Source organism: Chlorocebus sabaeus, chromosome 12 (assembly GCF_047675955.1).
Source record: "Chlorocebus sabaeus isolate Y175 chromosome 12, mChlSab1.0.hap1, whole genome shotgun sequence".
Classification (NCBI taxonomy): domain Eukaryota; kingdom Metazoa; phylum Chordata; class Mammalia; order Primates; family Cercopithecidae; genus Chlorocebus; species Chlorocebus sabaeus.
The window spans coordinates 34,893,249-34,916,070 of record NC_132915.1 but is presented as its reverse complement, the minus strand read 5'-3'; the positions used below and the strand labels follow the sequence as shown (position 1 = coordinate 34,916,070).

At 36.3% G+C, this 22,822-nt stretch overlaps 1 protein-coding gene across 3 annotated transcripts in view; it reads right to left on the bottom strand.

Moving 5' to 3' along the window:
- RIC1 (RIC1 homolog, RAB6A GEF complex partner 1) overlaps positions 1–22,822 on the bottom strand; it is a 153,744-nt gene that overhangs the window by 129,501 nt on the left and 1,421 nt on the right. The gene's annotated exons all lie outside the window — the stretch shown is intronic.

Here is a 22,822-nt window from a genome sequence, read left to right as displayed (position 1 = left end):
AAGAAGGAGAGAATTCTAAAAACAGCAAAAGAAAAGAATGTAGTCACTTAAAGAAAACCTCCATCGACTAACAGTGAATTTCTCAGCAAAAACCTCACAGGACAGGAGAGAATGAAACGATATATTCGAGCAGCTGAGGAAAAAACCAAACCAAACCAAAAGAAACTTGCCTGTCAAGAACACTATACCCAGCAAAGTTATCCTTCATAAAGGAAGGAGAAAGTCTTTCCCAGATGAGCAAAACCTGAGATAATTCATCACAATTACATCAGCCGTACAAAAAATGCTTAAGGGTGTTGGAGGCAAAAGGACTATGTCTACCATCATGAAAACACAAAAGTATAAAACTCTCTGGTAGAGCAAACACGTAAATGAGAAGAGAAGGGATTCAAATGTTACCACTACAGAAAATCATCAACTTACAATGCTAGCAAGAGAAAGAAAACAGCAAAGAATATACAAAACAACCAGAAAACAATTAATAAAAGGACAGGATTATGACCTCACATATCTATCTATATTTAAATATACATATATATACACACATATATATATACACACACACACACAATAATATCAATAATCACCTTTTCCACTTAAAAGATACAGACTGGATGAATGGATTTGAAAACATGACCAAACTATATGCTACCTACAAAAACTCACCTTGAAAGGCACACAGACTAAAAGAGATGGAAAAAGGAATTTCATGCAAACAGAGCAAAAAGTGAGAAGTGGCAATACCTACATCAAATAAAACAGGCTTTTAAGTCAAAAGCAGTAAAAAGAGACAAAGAAAATCATTGTATAATGATAAAGAGATGAATTCGCAGGAGGATATAACAATTCTAAATATATATGCACCTAACACCAGAGCACCCAAATATATAAAGATATTATTAGACCTAAAAAAAGAAGTAGACTCCAATACAATAAAAGTTGGGGCAAGGTATGGTGGCTCATGCCTGTAATCCCACTATTTTGAGAGGCTGAGGTAGGCAGATCACTTGAGGCCAGGAGTTCGAGATCAGCCTGGCCAACATGGTGAAACCCTGTCTCTACTAAAAATACAAAACTTAGCTGGGTGTGGTGGCACACACCTGTAATCCCAGCTACTCAGGTGGCTGAGGCATGAGAATCGCTTCAACCCAGGAGGTGGAGGTTGCAGTGAGCCGATATCACACCACTGCACTCTAGCCTGGGTGACAGAGTGAGACCTGTATCTAATAATAATAAAATAAAATAATAGTTGGGAACTTCAACATCCCACTATCAGCAACACACCATTGAGACAAAAAATTAACAAACACTGGATTTAAACTGCACTCTAGATGAAATGAACCTAACAGACATTTACAGAAAAATTTTATCTAACAGCTATGGAAATGCATTCTTGTCAGCACATGAAACATTCTCCAGTGCAGACCATATGATAGGCCACGAAACAACTCTCAAAAAATTTTAAAACTCTGGGAGGCTGAAATGGGAGGATCACTTGAGCCAGGGAGGTAAAGGCTGCAATGCGCTATGATTGTGTCATTTCACTCCAGTCTGGCAACAGAGATAGACCCTATCTCAAAAAAGAAAAAAAAAAAAAAATTAAACTCAAAACTATATCAAATATCTTCTTAGACCACAGTAGAATCCTCAAACTAGAAATCAATACCAAGAGGAACTTAGAAAACTGTCTAAATAAATGGGAATTACATAGAATACTCCTGAATGTCCATTGGGCCAATGAATAAATTAAGAAGGAAATTTTTAAAAATTCTTGAAACAAATGAAAATGGAAACACAACATGCCAAAACCTATGAGACACAGCAAAAGCAGGGTTAAGAGAGATGTTTATAGCAATAAACATCTGCATCCAAAAAGTGGAAAGATTTCAAACAAAAAATCTAACAATGGACCTCAAGGAACTAGAAAAGCAAGAATAAACCAAATCCAAAATTAGCAGAAAGGAGCAAATAATAAAGATTAGGGGGTCGGGCTGGAGCAGGAGCGCAGCCCTGGGACGTGGCCTCCTTTACTATTAAAATATATATATATTTCTGCTATAAAGTATGCATATACATACATATATATTTATACAAAGCAGAACAAAATGAAGGACACTAAAAAAATACAAAAGATCAACAAAATGAAAAGTTGGTATCTTGAAAAGATTTTAAAAATTGATAAACTGCTAAGAAAGAAAAAAAAAGAGAAGATCCAAAAAAAAATAGAAAATGAAAAAGACATTGCGACTGATACCACAGAAATACAAAAGATCAGAGACTATTATAAACTATTCACTAAAAAACTAGAAAACCTAGAGAAAAAGGGCAAATTCCTGAACATATAACAATCTACCAAGATTAGATCATGAAGACAGAAAACCCAAATAGACCAAAAACAAGTAATGAGATTGAATCAGTAATAAAAACTCTCCTGAAAATGAGAAGCCCAGGACCAGATGACTTTAAAGTCAAATTCTACCAAACTTACAACACAAATTCTCCTCACACTTTTCCATAAAATTGAAGAGAAGGGAATTCTCCCCAACTCATTCTACAATACCTGCACTATTCTTATGCCAAAGCCAGACAAGAATGCAACATAAAAAAGGAAGCCACAGGCCAATATCCCTGATGCAGGTAAATGCAAAAATCCTCAACAAAATACTAGAAAACCAAATCCAACCACACATCAAAAAGATAATATACCATGATAAGTAAGATTTATCCCAGGGATGCAAGGATGGTTTAATATGGTTTGGCTCCGTGTCCCCCATCTAAATCTTGTCTCAAATTGTAATCCACACGTGTAGAGGGAAGAACCTATAATCCCCACATGTTGAGGGAGGGAGGTGATTGGATCATAGGGATGGTTTACCCCCCACATTGTTCTCATGATAGTGAGTTCTCACACGATCTGATGGTTTCGTAAGTGGCAGTTTCCCCTGCTCCCTCTCTCTCCTGCTGCCATGTGAAGAATGCCCTTGCTTTCCCTTTGCCTCCCACCATAATTTTAAGTTTCCTGAGGCCTCCCCAGCCATGCAGAACTGTGAATCGGTTAAACCTCTTTCCTTTATAAATTACCCAGTCTCGAATATTCTTTATAGCAGTGTAAAAAATGCACTAATACATGGTTCAACATATACAAATCAATAAATGAGATACATCACATCAACAGAGTCAAGGACAAAAAACATTATCAATAAATACAGAAAAAGCATTTAATAAAATTCAACATCATTTCATGATAAAAACTCAACAAACCAGGTACAGAAGGAACATACCTCAATGTGATACAGGCAATTCATGACAAATCCACAGCTAACATCACACTGAATGTGAAAAAGCTGAAAGCCTTTCCACTAAGAACTGAAAAAGACAAAGATGCCACTTTCGCCAGCCCTATTCAACATAGTATTGGAAGTCCTACCAAGAGCAATCAGGTAAGAAAAGGAAATAAAAGGCACCCTAGCTGGAAAAATTCAGTCAAATTGTCCCTTTTTGCAGATGACATGATCTTATATTTAGCAAAAGCTAAAAACTCCACCAAAAAACTCTTAGATCTGCCGGGCATAGTGGCTCACGCCTGTAATTCCAGCACTTTGGGAGGCTAAGCAGATGTATCACGAGGTCAGGAATTTGAGACCAGCCTGGTCAATGCGGTGAAACCCCGTCTTTACTAAAAATACAAAAATTAGCCAGGCATGGTGCCAGGTGGCTGTAGTCCCAGCTACTCGGAAGGCTGAGGCAGGAGAATCACTTGAACCCAGGAGGCGGAGGTTGCAGTGAGCCGAGATCGCACCACTGCACTCCAGCCTGGGCAACAGAGTAAAACTCTGTCTCAAAAAAAAAAAAAAAAAAAAAAACACACAAAAAACCTCTTAGATCTTATAAGTAAACTCAGTAAAGCTGAAGGACACAAAATCAACAAACAAAAATGAGTACCATTTCTATACATCAATAATGAACTAGCTGAAAAAGAAATCAAGATGGCAATCCTATTTATAGTAGCTACAAAATTAAACTAGAATAAATTTAACCAATAAGGTAGAAGACCTCTATAAGGAAAACTACAAAACAGTGATGAAAAAACTAAAGAGGAAACAAACAGTCCATACTCATGGATCTGAGGAATTATGTTACAATGATCAAGCTGGTCAAAGTGATCTACAGATTCAATGCAATACCTATCAAAATATCAACTTCATTTTTCAAAGAAATAGAAAAAACAATTACAATATTCTCATGGAACCAAGAGAGCCCGAAAAGCCAAAGCAATCCTGATCGAAAAGAATAAAGCTGGAGGCATCTATCTGACTTCAAAACATATCAAGGCTATGTTATATAAACCAAACAATATGGTACTGATATAAAAACAGACACATGGACCAATATTCTCAACAAAACAGACAACTCAGAAATATATTCACAAATTTACAGCCAATGACTTTTCAACAAAGTTGCAAAAAATATACATTAGGGAACGAGCACCTTCCTTCAATAAATGGTGCTGGAAAAACTCAACATCCATTTGCAAAAGGATGAAACTAGATGACTACCTCTCCCCATATATAAAAATCAACTCAAAATGGATTTAAGGCCTGAATGAAAGAAACAAAAGTATAAAACTACTAGAAGAAAACATAGGAGAAACATTCCAGATACGAAAAAAACAAAAATAACAAACGGGACTAAATTAAACTAAAACAATTTCTGCATAGCAAAAGAAACATTCCAACAGAGTAAAGAAATAACCTTCCTTTTGAATGGTAGACAATATTTGCAAACTATTCATCTGACAAGAAACTAACAACTAGAATATACAAGTAGCTCAAACAACTCAACGGTTAAACAAAACATTCCCATTAAAAAGTGGGCAAAAGACATAAACATTTTTTCGAAAGAAGACATATGGATGGCCAACAGGTATATCAAAGAAGGCTCAACATCACTAATCATCAGGAAAATGAAAATCAAAACCACAAGATACCATCTTAACCCAGTTAGAATAGCAATTATTAAAAAGACAAATAACATGCTGATGAGAATGCAGAGAGAAGGGAACTTGCTGTGGTGGGAATATAAATTAGTACAGCCATTACAAAAAACAGTATGAAGATTTCTCAAAAAGTAAAAATAGAACTACCATATGATCCAGCAATCCCACTGTTAGGTATTTATGCAAAAGAAACAAAATAAGTACATGAAAGGGATATTTGCACCTCCATGTTTATAGCCACACTGTTAACATTAGCAAAGATATGGAATCAACCTAAGTGTCCACCAACAGATAATCATTTCAACTGACTCAGAAAAAAAATCTGACAAAACTCAATATCCTTTCATGCTAAAAATACTCGAAAAACTATGAATAGAAGTAAACTATCTCAAAATAACAAAAAGGCGATATATAAGAAACCTATAGCTGGCTAGGCGTGATGGCTAACAGCTGTAATCCCAGCACTTTGGGAAGCCAAGGCAGGTGGATCACATGAGGTCAGGAGTTCAAGACCAGCCTGGACAACATGGTGAAACCCTGTCTCTACTAAAAATACAAAAAATTAGCCAGGCATGGTGGCAGGCACCTGTAATCCCAGTTACTTGGGAGGCTGAGGCAGAATTGCTTGAACCCAGGAGGTAGAGTTTGCAGTAAGCCAAGATCACACCATTGCACTCCAGCCTGGGCAACAGAGCAAGAAAAAAACAACAACGACAACAACAAAAACAAACAAACAAACAAAAAACAAAAACAAACAAAAAAACTTGTAACCAGCATCAAACTCGATGGTGAAAAGATGGAAAGCTTTTCCTCTAAGGTCAGAATTAAGACAAAGATGCCCATTCTTACCACTTCCATTCAACATAATACTGAAAGCCCTAGCCAGAGCAATCAGCAAGGAAATGAAATAAAATAAATCTAACTTGGAAATGAGTTAGTAAAATTATATGTTTGAAGATGACAGACATGATCTTATAGAGTATCTAATCTTTAGAGTAAAGACCCTAAAGATTCCACAACAACAACAAAAAACCTATTAGAATGAATGAATTCAGGAAAACTGCAGAGTACAAAATCAATACAGAAAAATCAGCAAACCATAACATCAAAAATAATAAAGTACTTAGGACTAAACATAATCAAGTAGGCAAAAGACTTCTATAGTGAAAACTGCAAAATATCACTGAAAGAAATTAGACACAAATAAATGAAAAGGAATCCTCTGCTCATGGATTAGAAAATTTAATACTGTTAAGATGTCAATACTACCCAAAGCGATCTACACAGTCAATGTAAGTCCTTTCAAAATCCTAACAGCATTTTTAGCAGAAACAGAAAAATCCATCCTAAAATTCACATGGATTCCCAAGAGACCTCGAATAGACAAACTTGAAAATAACAAAGTTGGACATCTCATATTTCCTGACAGCAAAACTTAATAGTAGGCTACGGCAATCAAAATACTGTCGTACTGGCATAGAGATATACACATATAGACCAACAGAATAAAACACAGAGTCCAGAAATACATTCTTGCATAAATAGTCAAATTATTTTCCACAAGGCTACCTAGACCATTTATGGGGGAAAAGGAAAGAAAGTCTTTTCAACAAACAGCTTTGGGAAAACTGGATATCCACATGTAAAAAAAATAAAGTTGGACCCTTATCTTATACCATATACAAAAATTGTCTCAAAATGATCACAACTCTAAACAGAAGACCTGACCCTATAAAACTCTTAGAAGAAAGCACAAGGCAAAAACTTCATGACTTTGGATTTGAAAACAATTTCTTGGATATGATACTGAAAGCACAGGCAACCAAAAACATAGGTAAGACAGACTTCATCAAAATTGAAAATGTTGTGCATCAATAGCCACTACCAAGAGAGTAAAAATGTAACCCTTGACATAGAAGAAAATACAGTCATGTGTCACTTTAACAAGAGTGGATAAGTTCCAAGAAATGCATCACTAGGCAATTCTGTCATCATGTGAACATCACAGTGTGTACTTACACAAACCTAGATGTTACGGTCTACTACATACCTTGGCTATATGGTATACCCTATTGCTCCTAGGATACAAGCCTGTATAGCATATTACTGTACTGAATACATAAGCAACTGTGCCACAATGGTAAATATTTCTATATCTAAATACATCTAAACATAGAAAAAGTAATGCATTGCGCTATATAAAATTTATATTGTCACTAGGCAAGAAAAAATTTTCAGCTCCATTAGAATTTTACAGGGCCACCATCGTACATAATGCAGTCTGTTGACAGAAACATCTCAAAACGCCATTACGTGGAGCATAACTGTATTAAAAACCACATATCTGATAAAGGATTATACCCAGAATACATGAAGCATTACAACTCAACAAAAAATAACCTAAGAAAAACAATGGGCAAAGAACTTCAATAGACAGTCCTTCCAAGAAGGCATATAGATGACTTACAAGTACATAAAAGATGCTCGACATTAATAATCACTGGGGAGATGCAAACCAAAACCATGAGATACCACTTTGGACCCAAGGGAATGGCAATCATCAAAACAACAGAAAACAAGTACTGGCAAGGATGTGAAGAAATTGGAACCACCGTATTGCTGGTAAGAATGTAAAATGATGTAGCACTGTGGAAACACAGTATATGGCAATTTCTTAAAAATAAAAAAAAAAAAGCAAAATTTCTCAAAAAAACAAACAAAACAAGAAAACACAGAATAATGAAATGAAACAGCAAGTCCACTTCTGGGTATGTACCCAAAAGTAGTAAAGCAGGGATCTGGATATTTGTCTACCCAAGTTCACAGCAGCATTATTCACAATATCCAAGAGGTAAAAGGCCCATGTGTCCATCAACAGATGAATGAATAAAACAAAATACAGTATGTATATATACAATGGAATATCATTCTGCCTCAGAAGGAAGGAAATTTTGGTACATGCTACAGCATGGATAAAACTTAAGGCATGCTGAGTGCAATAAGTCAATCACAAAAAGACAAAATACTGTGTGGTTCCACTAGTCTGAGGTACCTAGACTAGTCAAATTCATAAAGACAGAAAATACAATAGTAGTTTCCAGGGACTGATAGCATGACAAAACCAGGAATTACCGTTTATGGTGCATGAAGTTTCAGTTTGGGAAAATGAAAATGAAAGTTCTGGATACTGATGGTGGTAATGGTTACATGACAATGTGAATGTACTTAATACTGCAGAACTTTGCAAATTATATATCTGCTAAATAATTTGTATCAAGGATATATAAAGAACTCTTACAACTCAATAATAAGAGAAATATTCCACTTAAACAAAAATGGTCTGGGCATCGTGGCTCACACTTGTAATCCTAACACTTTGGGAGGACAGTCCGACGATGGGAGTTTAAGACCAGCCTGGGCAACTTATGGAGACCCTGTCTCTACAAAATTTTTAAATAAGTGAGGCATGGTGTTGTGCACCTGTAGTCCCAGCTACTAGGGAGGCTGGGGTGGAAGGATCACTTGAGCCCAAGAGTTTGAGGCTGCAGTGAGCCAAGATCAGATCACTACCTTTTGTTTGTTTGTTTTTTAAATGGACAAAGGATTTGAATAGATAATTAACTACATAGGTATAGTGAAATGGCTAATAAGATATATAAATGGAACAAGATAAATAGCTAATAAGCACATGAAACCATGCCAAACATTTTTTAGTCATTAAAAAAATACCAAATTAAAGCCACAAATATGACACCACTACAAACCCTCTAGAATGGATGTGGAGAAACAGAAACTTTCATACATTATTGGTAGGATTGTAAAATGCTACAGTCACTTTGGAACAAAGTTTTGCACTTTACTAAAAAGTTAAACTTGCCATATGATTTAGTAGTTGCACTCCTAGGTATTTCTCTAGAAGAACAACATTTATTCACACAAAGACATGTATACAAATGTTTACATGTATACAAATGATTCAAAATGAGAGTATTATTCATAGTGACTCAAATACTCTCAACTGGTGAATGGAGATAAAAATGTGGCACACCCAAATAATGGAAAAATATTCGGCAACAAAAAGGAATACTACCACACAGACATAGAGTGTGAAATAATAGATGTTAGACTCAGAAGGATGAGAAGGGGATAAAGGATAAGAAGTTACTTATGTGTACAATGCACATTCTTTAGCTGATGATTACACTAAAAGCCCAGACTTCACCACTGTGCAATATATCCATGTAAAAAAACTGCACTCACATCCCTTAATTTACACATATTTTGAAAAAAGAAATATTATGACCTGGATGCACCTAAAAACATTATGCTAAATGAAAACCAAACACAAATGACTATATACCATATGATTTCATTGATACGAAAATTTCAGGAAGCTAAATCCAAATGGACAAAAGTAGGCCAAGGTTTTCTGAGGCTGGAGTGGGAGAAGAGGTTGATGAAAAATGGGCATAGTACTTTTTAAGGTTGATATATATATGTTCTAAAACTAGATTGTGATGATGGATGCACAACACTATAAATTTACTAAAAATCAATGTACATTTAGATGTACGTTTATGCACCTCGAAGCTCTTAAAAATTTAAACCATAGCAAATTCTGCAGTATATCTACAATAATATCCAAATTTTCATAGGTAAATTTATGTATGATTTATGGTTGAAATAAGGTAAACCACTTGGGGGACAGTAGATTTGTGACAGCAACTCAAAGGAAAGCAATTGTAACTTAAAGGTAAGAAACCTCTCTGATTCTAACCAATTGGTCCCTGCTCATCAGTAAGAAATTTGAATGAAGAAATTGTCTCAGTTTGTGGCAGATGTAAATTTCAAAATATTTTTAAATTGTAAATTTACTACATTTTTTCTGATTAAATAAATTGCCTAACAAACTAATACAGGTGGAACACTTTAATGCAGGTCCTATACCACCATTTTAGATGACATACAAATACCGAAGTAAATAATCACACATGAAAAAAATCTTTTTTCAACTCCTCTTCAATCTTTTTTATTTAGGTAAGGAGAATATCTGAATGAGGTGCTAGTTTATTTCTAAGCACCTTGCATAAAAAGGGCTAATTGTCCTTTTTAACAAAGGAATAAGAGTTTGGCAGGAAACTATATTTTTCATAACTTTTTTTTTGAGAAAGGGTTTCACCCTGTCACCCAGGCTGGGTTGCCATAGTGCAATCATGGCTCACTGCAGCCTCAACCTCCTAGACTCAAACTACTCTGTAGTTCATCAAAATTTAAATAGTATACAGTCATCAGATTAGCTGAGACCACAGGCATGCACCACCATAGCCAGCTAATTTTTTTATTTGTATTTTTTATAGAGATGGGGGTCTCCCTATACTGTCCAGACTGATCTTGAACTCCTGGGCTCAAGTGATCCTCCCACCTAAGCCCCCAAAAGTGCTGACGTTACAGGTGTGAGCCACTGTGCCCAGGCTTATAAAATTGTTTTTATTGTATTCCTTCATAATACCTTCTATTCATATAAATGGTACTAGATTTCCATTTATGGTGAAAGTATAAATTCATTTATTTTGAAAGAGAATTTCAAGTTTAAAAGTTACAATGAACAGGTAGTATGAGAACAGGGCAAAAGTCATGAATGAGAAATAAAAACAATTTATATTTGGGAAACTTTGCTTACTATGATGTAAAATACCTAGTCCATGGTAAACTCCAGATAAATATTTAACTATAATATGGATTATGTTAATGATTCATAAACACCTGAAGATGACTGCCAGGCACTGGCCTGGCAGAACCCACTGTGGTCCTGTGGTAGTGGTAGCCACAGAGGCAGATTCTCCTCTGCCTGTGGACAGGGGAAAAAGTGGGAAGAACTTTGTGTTGTGGTTTCAGTGCCAGCTTAGCCACAACAGAACAGAATATCAGGCAAATTGCTAAGAATTTTGATGCCAATCCCTGGCTTCCAGACAGTATTTCTGGACTGGCCTGGAGTTTGGGGAATGAGACACTCTGAAGGAAAGGACACAAACCTGGCTGGCTTCGCCAACTGCTAATGGTAGAGCCTTAGGGCCTTGAGTGAACATAGGTGGCAGCCAGGTGGTGGTGATAGCAGGCCTTGGATGAGACCCAGTGTTCTGCTGGCTTCAGGTCTAACCCAGCTTAGTTTCAGTGGTGGTGGCAACAGGGGTGCTTGCAACAACACATCCCTAGTTCCAGACGACTCAGCACAGAGAGAGACTCCATTTGTTCAGAAGAAAGTTAAGGGAAAAGAACAAGAGTCTCTACCTAGTAATCCAAATAATTCTTCCAGATTTTATCCAAGACCACCAAGACAGTATCTCTGAGTCTGCAAAAACCACAGCATTATTGGGCATGAGGTCCAAGTCCCTTCGAATAACTGGAAAAGACTTCTCAAGAAGGACAGGTACAAACAAGCCCAGACTGCGAAGACTACAATAAATACCTACCTCTTCGATGTCCAGACACCAATGAACATCTACAAGCATCAAATCAAGATCATCCAGGAAAACATGACCCCACCAAACAAACTAAGTTAAGGCAGGGACCAACCCTGGAAAAAGAGAGATAGATATGTGATCTTTCAGGCAGGAATTAAAAATAGCTATGTTGAGGAAAGTCAAACAAATTGAAAATAACATGGAGAAGGACCTCAGAATTCTATCACATTTTAAACAAAGAGATTTAAATTTTTAAAAATCAAGCAGCAATTCTAAAGCTGAAAAATGCAACCAATAAACTGAAGAATACATCAGAGTCTCTTAAAGCAGAACTGATCAAGCAGAAGAAAGAACTAGTGAACTTGAAGACAGGTTACTTGAAAATATAGTCAGAGAAGTAAACAAAAGAAAAAAGAATAAGGAACAGTGAAGCATGCCTAAAAAATAGCATCAAAAGGGCAAATCTAAGAGGTATTGGCCTTAAAGAGGAAGTAGAGAAAGAGACCGGAGTAGAAAGTTAATTCAAAGGGATAAGAGAGAACTTCCCAAACCTAGAGAAAGATATCAGCATTCAAGTACGAGAAGGTTACAGAACACCAAGCAGATTTAACCTAAAGAAGACTACCTTATGGCGGCTGGGCACAGTGGCTCACGCCTGTAATCCAGCACTTTGGGAGGCCGAGGGGGGTGGATCATGAGATCAGGAGATCAAGACCATTCTGGCTAACACGGTGAAACCCCATGTCTACTAAAAATACAAAAATTTAGCTGGGCGTGGTGGCAGGCGCCTGTAGTCCCAGCTACTCGGGAGGCTGAGGCAAGAGAATGGCGTGAATCCAGGAGGGAGAGCTTGCAATGAGCCAAGATTGTGCCACTGCACTCCAGTGTGGGCAACAGAGCAAGACTCCCGTCAAAAAAAAAAAAAAAAAAAAAAAGAAGACTACCTTATGGCATCTATAGACTCTCAAAGGTCAAGGATAAAGAAAGATCCAAAAAATGGCAACAGAAAAAAAAGAAACAAATAACATACAATAGAGCTCCAATATGTCTGGTAGCAGACTTTTCAGTAAAAACCTTACAGGCCATATTTCAACAATATATGGAAAGTGCTGACAAAACAAACAAACAAAAGCATTTACCCTAGAACAGTATATCCAGTGAAAATATCCTTCAGGCATGAAGGAGAAATAAAGACCTTCACAGACAAAAAAAAAACCCTAAGAGTTCATCAACACTGGATCTACCCTATAAGAAATGCTAAAGGGAGTTGTTCAATCTGAAAGAGTATTTAATGACCAAGAAGAAACCATCAGAAGGTACAACTCGCTGGTAATAGTAAGTACACAGAAAAACACAGAAGAGTATAACTCCTTCTACTTGAGTAGTTTACACACCACAATTACACTCTTATTTTATAACTTCAAATAAATAACCTAATGATGTCTCTAATGAGTGTTATTGTAGTGTGTAAACTGCTCTTAAGTAGAAAGACTGATGAAATGAACCAATAAAAAAATAACTACAACTTTTCAAGACATAGTACAGTAAGACATGAGAAACAAAAAAGTTAAAAAGCAGAGGGATGAAGAGTTTTAATTACACTTTAAACACTTTTTGTGTGTTTGTCTGCTTATACAATCAGTGTTGTCATGAGTTTAAAATAATGGGTTATAAGATAGTATTTGCAAGCCTCACAGTAAACTCAAATCAAAAACACACAACAGATACACAAAACACAAAAAGCAAGAAATTAAATCATGGCACAAGAGAAAACGACCTTCACTAAAAGGAAGACAGCAAGTAAAGAAAGACCACAAAACAACCAGAAAATATGTATCAAAATGACACAAGTCCATACTTATCAATAATAGCATTGACTATAAACAGACCAAACTCTCCAATCGAAAGATACAGAGTGGCTGAACGGATGAAAAAACAAGATCCACTGATCTGTTGCCCACAAGAAACACACTTCACATACAAAGGTATGCACAGACTGAAAATAAGGGGATGAAAAAGATATTACATGCCAATGGAAACCAAAAGAGCAGGAGTAATTATATAAATACCAACAAAACAGATTTCAAGACAAAAATTGTGAGACAAAGTATGTGATTATATACTGAGAAAAGAGTCAATCCAGCAACAGAATATAACAATCATATGTATATATGCACCCAACACACCCAGATATATAAAGTAAATATTATTAGGGCTAAAGAGAGAGCTAGATCTCAATATAATAGCTGGAGACTTTAACACCCCACTTTCAGCACTGAATCCAACTCCCAGACAGAAACTCAACAAAGAAACATCAGACTTAATTCGCACTACAGAACAAATGGACCTAACAGATATTTATAGAACATTTCATCCAAAGGCTGCAGAACACACATTCTTTCCCTCAGTACATGGATCACTTAAGGACAGCACATATGATAGGTCACAAATCTTAAAACACTCAAAAAAACTGAAATAATATCAAGCATCTTCTCTGATAGTAGAGTTAAACTAGAAATCAATAAGAACAATTCTGGAAATCATACACACACTTGGAAATTAAACAATATGTTCCTGAATGACCAATGGGTCAGTGCAGAAATTAAGAAGCAAACTGAAAACTTTATTGAAACAAATGATAATGGAAATACAACATACCAAAAGTTATGGGATACAGCAAAAGCAGTACTAACAGAGAAATTTCCAGCTATAAGTACCTACATCATAAAAGAAGAAAAAATTGCCAGGGATAGTGGCTCACGCCTAAATCCTAGCACTTTGGGAGCTGAGGTGGGCAGACTGCTTGAGCTCAGGAATTTGAGAACAGCCTGGGAAACATGGTGAAATCCCATCTCTACAAAAATTAGCTGGGCACGGTGGCATGCAACTCCCAACTTTTTGGGAGGCCGAGGTGGGAGGATCACATGAACTTGGGAGGTTGAGGCTACAGTGAGCTGAGATTGCACGACTGCACTCTAGCCTGGGGAATAAAGTGAGACCCTGTCTCAGAAAAGAAGAAGAAAAACTTCAAATAAATAACCTAATGATGCCTCTTAAACAACTAGAAAAGCAAGAGCAAACAACCCAAAATTAGTAACAGAAATAATAAAGATGAAGCAGAAATAAATTAACTTCAAGAAAATAATCCAAAAGACTAAAGAAACAAAAAGTTGCTTTTTAGAAAAGATAAACAAAACTGACAAATCTTAAAAGAGAAAACCCAAATAAATAAAATCAGAGATAAGAAAGGAGACATTACAATTGATAACACAAAAATTCAAAGGATCATCAGAAACTACTATGAGCAACTATATGCCAATAAATGGGAAAATCTAGATGAAGTGGATAAATCCCTAAGCACATACAACCTACCAAGATTGAACCATGAAGAAATTCAAAACCTGAACAGACCAAAAATGAGATTGAACCTGTAATAAAAAGTCTCCCAGTAAAGAAAAGCCCAAGACCCAGTGGTTTCACTGCTCAATTCCAACAAACATTTAAAGAAGAACACCAATACTACTGAAACTGTTCTCAAAAATACAGGAGGAGGGAGTACTTCCAAACTCATTCTATGAGGCCAGGATTACCCTCATACCAAACCCAGACAAAGACACATCAATAAAGAAAACTACAGGTCAATATTTCTGATGAACATTGATGCGAAAATCCTGAACAAAATACAAGCTAACCAGATTCAACAATATATTAAAAAGATCATTCATCATGAGCAAGTGGGATTTATTCCAGGAATGCAAGGATGGTTCAACATATGCAAATCAATCAATGTGATACATCAACAGAAGGAAGGACAAAAACTATATGATCATTTCAACTGATGCTGAAAAAGCATTTCAGAAAAATTCAACATCCCTTCATAAAAACCCTAAAAAAACTGGGTATAGAAGGAACACACCTCAACATAATAAAAGCCATATATAACAGACCCATAGCTAGTATCATACTGAGTACATAAAAACTGAAAGCCTTTCCTCTAAGATCAGGAACCCGACAAAGATGCCCACCTTCACTACTGTTATTCCACACAGTACTGGAAGTGTCCATCAACAGATGGGTGGATAAAGAAAATGCGGTACTTATACATAATGGAGTACTACTCAGTTATTAAAAAAAAAAAAATGAAATCCAGTCATTTACAACAACATGGATGGAACTAGAGTTTGTTATGTTAAGTGCAATAAGCCAGGCACAGAGAGACAAACATAGAATGTTCTCACTTATTTTGTGGGATCTAAAAATCAAAACAATTGAACTCATGGTGAGAGAGAGTAGAAAGATGGTTACCAGAGGCTGGGAAAGAAAGGTAGCTGGGGGGATAGGAAGGGAGGTGGGAACAGCTAATGGGTACAAACAAAAGAGAATGAGTATGACCTAGTATTTGACAGCACAACAGGGTGACTACAGATTGCAGTGAGCTGAGATTGTGCCACTGCACTCCAACCTGGGCAACTGAAGTGAAATCCTGTCTCAAACAAAACAAAACAAAACAAAAAAACACACAAAAAAACAAACACCTACTGTGTTCTCACAAAAATTAAAAAACTAAAACTTAAAAAAAAAATTGCTATGCCACACATAGGACAAATGCCTTAAATTCATTAATATTAAAAATGTTTATTAAACATCTTCTTTGTACAGGCACTATAGATAATACAAATTAAGATAGTTTCTGTGCTCCAGAAATGTATAATCTAGTTGGAGAAATAAAGCATAAGTGCAAAACTTACAATATAAAGCAGTAGTTCAAAAGAAAAAGCAAAATTGTCTCTGAAGATGACATGATCTTATACGAAGAAAACCCTAAAAACCACCAAAAAAAATTTAGAACTAAGAAATGAATTTAGTGAAGTTGCAAGATATAAAATCAACATACAAAAATAAGTTGTGTTTCTACACAAGAACCATGAGTATCTAAAAAATAAATTAAGAAAACATGGCTGGGCGTGGTGGCTCACGCTTATAATCCCAGCACTTTGGGAGACTGAGGCTGGCAGATCACCTGAGGTCAGGAATCGAGACCAGCCTGGCCAACATGGTGAAACCCCATCTCTACTGAAAATACAAAAATTAGCCGGGTATGGTCGCCGGCACCTGTAATCCCAGCTACTCGGGAAACTGGGAGAGGAGAATCGCTTGAACCCGGGAGGCGGAGGTTGCAGTGAGCTGAGATTGCTCCATTGCACTCCAGCCTCGGTGAAAAGAGTGAGACTTTGTCTTAAAAAAAAGAAAAGAAAAGAAAAGAAAACAATACCATTTACAGTAGCATCAAAAACACTAAATACTTAGAATACATTTAACCAACACTAAACACTATAAAATGCTGATGAAAGAAACTGAAGAAGGCACAAATAAATGGCTGGATATCTTATGTTCATGGATTGGAAGAATTAATGTTGTTAAAATGTCCATACCATCCAAACCAATCTACGGATTCAATTCAATCCCTATCAGAATTCCAATGACATTTTCACATAAATAGAAAAGCAATCTAAAATTTATACAGAACCACAATAGCCCATGAATAGCCAAGGCCATCTTGAGAAAGAACAACAAAGCTGGAAGTGTCACATTACCTATGTGTTAGTCCGTTTTCACACTGTTATAACAAACTTCCCTGAGATTTGGTAATTTATAAAGAAAGAGGTTTAATAGATTCAGTTCTGTAATGGCTGATGAGGCTTCAGGAAACTTACAATCATGGCAGAAGGGGAAGCGGGCACTTGTTACATGGCGGCAGGCAAGAGAGAGACAGCATGTGTAGAAGGAACAGTAAAACACTTATAAAACCATCAGATCTCATGAGAACTTACTATCACAAGAACAGCACAGGGAAACTGACTCTATGATCTAAAGACCTCCTACCAGGCCCTGCCCTCCATACATGGGGATTATGGGGATTACAATTAGAGATGAAATTTGGGTGGGGAAACAGAATCAAACCATATCAACCTGATTTCAAAGTATATTACAAAGCTACAGTAATCAAAATAGTATGGTACTGACATAAAAAGAGATACACAGACCACTGCGACAGAACGGAGTCCAGAAATAAAACCACGCATGCATATATGGTCAATTAATCTTTCACAAAGTGCTAAGGATGGAGAAAACACATCCTGCAACACTGACTTTTCAACACCATATAAAACTGGATATCCACATGCAAAAGAAGGAAACTGACCCTTATCTTACACTATCAACTCAAGAAGGATTAAATAGGGAGGGGGAAGGGAGGATGGTTAATAGGTACAAAAAACAGAAAGAATGAATAAGGACTGGGTGTGGTGGCCAGATCACTTGTGTCCAGGAATCTGAGACTGGCCTGGGCAACATGGCAAGACCTCATCTCTACAAAAAATTAACTAGGCATGGTGGCACGCATCTGTAGTCCCAGCTACCCAGGATGCTAAGGTGGGAGAACTGCTTGAGCCCAAGAAGTCGAGGCTGCAATAAGCCATGATCATGACACTGTACTCCAGAGTGACAAAGTGAGACCCTGTCTAGATGATGAATAAAATCTAGTATTTGATAGCACAACAGGGTGACTACAGTCCTGTATCAAAATATCCCATAAATACACAGATCTATGTACCCACAAAAATTAAAAGAAGGATCAAAGACTTAAATGTAAAACCTGAAACCATACAAATCCTAGAAGAAAACGGGAAAAACACCCTGACATCTGTTTTCACGATGGCATTTTGGATGACATCAAAAGCACAGGTAACAAAAGCAAAAATAAACAAGCAGGATTGCATGAAATTAAGTTATTGTACAGTAAACAATCAACAAGATAAAAAAGCAACCTATGGAATAGGAGAAAATATTTGCAAACCATACATCTAAAAGGGGGCTAATATCCAAGATACGTAAGGAACTCATACAACTCAGTAGCAAAAAGCAAAACAAAACAAATAACCTAATTTAAAAATGGCCAAGAGATCTGAACAGATGTTTTCCCAAAAAACAACCAATGACCAGTAGATGCTCAATACACTAATCATCAGGGAGATGTAAATCAAAACTATAAGATATCTCATACCTGTTAGGATATCTATTATCAAAAAGCCAAATCATAACAAGTATTGGCAAAGATGTGGAGAAAAGGGATGCCCTCCCTGTACACTGTTGATGGGACTGCAAAATGGTACAGTCATTATGGAAAACAGAAGTTCCTCAAACTAAAAACAGGACTATCACATGATCCAACAATCCCACTTCTAGGTATATATCCAAAGGAATTGAAATCAGTATCTCAAAGAGATATCTGCACTCTCATATTCTTTGCAGCATTATTCAAAGTAGCAAAGATATGGAAACAACCTAAGTGTCTGTCAATAGATGAATGGATAAAGAAAATGTAACACACACACATACACACATGAAATATTATTCAGCCTTTAAAAAACAAGGAAATCTTGCCATCTGCAACAACATGGACGAAACTTAAGGACACCATACTAAGTGAGCAAGACATAAAACAACTGCATGATGTCATACATGGAATATAAAGACGTCAAACTCATAGAAACAGAAGAGTAGAACAATGATTGCCAGGGGCTAGGAGGTGGGTGGAATGAGAGTACTTCGGTCAAAGGTAAAAATTTTCAGGTATAAAATGAATACGTTCTGGGGACCTAATGTACGCCACAGTAACTATCATTAATAATGATATTTATTTCCATAATTAACACATATCGTATACTTGAAATTCGCTAAGAGAGTAGGTCTTAAGCGTTCTCATCCCACATACAAAAAAAGAGGTAACTGTGTGAGATGGTGGATCTGTTAATTAGACTGACTGTGGTTATCAATTCACAGGGTAGATCCAAGTATTGCACAGCACACCTTAAATATATACAATTTTTACTTCTCAATTATACCTCAACAAAGCAGGTAGTAGGGGGGAAGCAGCAGTTCATCAGAAAAATGAACACTTATGGTTATAGTAGGTAAAGAATGACTCATAAAGAAAGAATTTCAACAGCAGTTAAAGGATGGATAATATTCGGACAGGCAGAAATGAGGCAAGAGAGCATTCCAAGAAGGGAGTGTCTGTGATATCAAACTAAGGAGTTTGAACTTCATTCTTTAATCAACAGTGAACCCTAGAAGACTTCAGAGCAGTGAATTTATAAAGAAGGCTCTCAGGAGGCAGTGAGTAATAGAGTTAAAAGGGTGAGAAATGGGAATGCTGGGAAAATACAAATAAAATGGTCTTCCTGAGGTCACACAGTTAATCATATATCTGATTGAAAGCTTGGTTCTTTTGAAAGATCATTGTTTTTTTCCCATGATTAGCACACCAGTGGGAACTAAGTTTTTGCTCAGAATTACTAAATGGCATACAATTTATTTTATAAGCCTAGCAATTATTTGCCCATTTCAGCTTTTTATTAACTACCTACAACAGTGATAACTCACAAGATTTATCATATTAACACATTAACATCTTTACACAGTTCACATATAACATGTCTCTTCATCCCTTTTATACACATCTGTATTTTACAGTTGGTGTTCAAAAATACATCTGAAGGTAATTTAAATGTTTAAAGTCAGTGACGTGAAAAATGAGATACGATTATACATCTAATTTAGAATGGCTACATTCAGAGATATCATTTTGATGTTCACATATATAGACTTTCATATTCACAGTTAGTATATTAAAGAGTAATTCTGGGCCCCCAGTACAGTACAAAATGTAATTCATCTCACACTACACCTATGTCAATCATAAATCATAACCTACCTTATATAGCAGTTTCATCTTCAAAGCTGAAACTAGTCCTTTTACAACAACCTTAGCAGAAATGTATCAATTGCCCCCAGTAAAGTTCTACCTCTGCTACCCCAATCTAGCCTACACATATTAAGCCCTTTTTAACACCTTTTCGGGGGCTCCAAAATGTAACATTGGAGCTTCAATATAAAAAAGCTAAGTGACTATCTAGAGGCTCTTTTGTTCATAAACAACACTATACTGTATTTCTCAACTTTGGGGGAAGAAATAATTATGAAGAGATATGAGCCTATAACAGTGGAATTCCGAATACCTACTTAGAATAGAGGACAGTAGGTATAAGTAGTACATAAAAGTTCACTAGAAGACCCATATAATGTACAGTTAGAGATTTTAACACAGATTCAGTCTTATGAAGCATCATTGTACACATACAATTTCCACAATTCTTTTGAACATTAAAACAACCAGCTTAGATGACCAAACGACTGTCCCTTCCATAAGGCTAGCTGTCTCTTTTTAAAACCTATCCCTCCTAAGAGAGCTTGATTTACTAAGTGAGCCCTAACAAAATTTCAAATAAGCAAATCTTGTTTTATCATCTCTATGAGCATGTCTCCCTGCCTTCAAATGCCCTCAAGCAGCTGTAAGACTTCAACTCTGTAGAATCCTGTAGATCTTCAAAATATTAACATAAAATTACTTGCATCTACAGCCTCTCAAAAGTCAAAGCTTTTAGCAGCTCCATTAGAACTTTTAAAACCAATTCACTCTAAATTACGCAGTATAACTGACAGCCCTTTAATTTACCTAAAGGCATTTTCACTTTTAAATGAAGTGTGTTAATCTAAATTTATTTTAACTTATATACTTTCAGGAAGTTTAGAAATTAGAAAATCAAAATGAAAACTTTCATACAGAGTAAGAAAGCGCATATCCCAGGAAGAGAAGATTGGAAGCTAGAGTCTAGTATATGTATCCCACTCACCTAGGCATGTAATCATACACCTTATAATCACTTGGTTCAATACCTGATTTTTTTTTTTTTTTTTTGGAGACAGAGTCTTGCCCTGTCGCCAGGCTGGAGTTCAGTAGTGGAATCCTGGCTCACTGTGACCTCTGCCTCTTGGATTCAAGCAATTCTCCTGCCTCAGCCTCCCGAGTAGCTGAGACTACAGGCGCGGGCTACCACCCCCAGCTAATGTTTTTGTGCTTTTAGTAGAGACGGGGTTTCACCATGTTGACCAGGATGGTCTCCATCTCTTGACCTCGTGAATATCTGATTTTTTTAAGTGACAACAAAGCTGGTGCCCAGAGACCAAGGTTAACCACTCATACTACAGTATCATGCAGCCTCCTGTAAGGTATCCTGCATTTCGTTTCACTCCAGACCTCTAAACCCATGGGTTCTCTACAACCTAACTTCTGCACACTGGAACTTAATAGTAGTGGTCCCTGGACTTCCGTGGAAAAAGGAAGCTGCATGTGAGTTGGGAATTTGAAAGAAGAGTATAAATAGTTTAAATTCCAGGACTGTCTTGGATTTCTAGATGTGGTATCTAACTCCAAAACCAAACAATGGACATTCTTAAGAATATTCACAATGTCCCTAAATTAAAGCAAATTTTTGTGCTCCTCTTAATGGGGGAATAAAGTGGTTTACAGGCTTCTGGCCAATTCATACTGTTTACTTTTATTTAAAATTAACTTAGGTCTGCCTTTTTAAAGGTAAGAAAAGTTAAATTTTAGATGTAAAGTCTAAATTTGTTACATTCAAAAGGAATTATGTACTAAATTCAAAAGACAATTTAAATTCAAGTTCCATTTTTTCTGCATATGCTTTAAAGTTAATAGTTATATACACCTAAACAAATTAAAAATTATTCAACGGGCATATACATTGTAAACGAGTATCTCATTTAGGAACCAGATGATACTTTATAGATATATGTGTATATATTTACACGTTTTTATATATATATACACACATACATACATATTCAAAACACCATCAAGCACTAGACAAAATAGTCATATTATTGGTATTAGGATTTTATAACAGTTTGTTTTGTTCTGATTTGCATTTGAAAATTAGATCCGCCAAAACTTGATGGCAGTCTGATTTACAGCCCAACTATGACAGTCACAGGAGACACCAGAATTACCCGTCACTAAATCCCATCACCAGTTTTACCAGGGATGTGGGTGAGGACGGTCAAGGGCATTACAGGCAATCAAATAGTAACACACAAAGATTTGAGGATTTTACCAAACTAAAACCAGTATTTCACGAAGATCTAATAAGGACAAGGTCACAACCTATCCCACATGGTCAAATTAACTTGGAAAGGAGAAAAACTTCACTCTGACATCGATTGGTACTGCCTTCTTTGGGGAAGAAAAAAAGCATTTTTATACTCTGAACTCTGTCGTTCTCATTGACAAAGTTATAGCAGTGTTTGTAGAGAGTAGGGAGTATCCCATCCACCACTTATTTCTTTCTCATATCTACTCAATACAAGAAAGAAAAAGATAACCAGGACTTAAAGCAAAAACAGAATTCAATTCCATGCTCCTCCCAAGCCTTATTATTTCCAG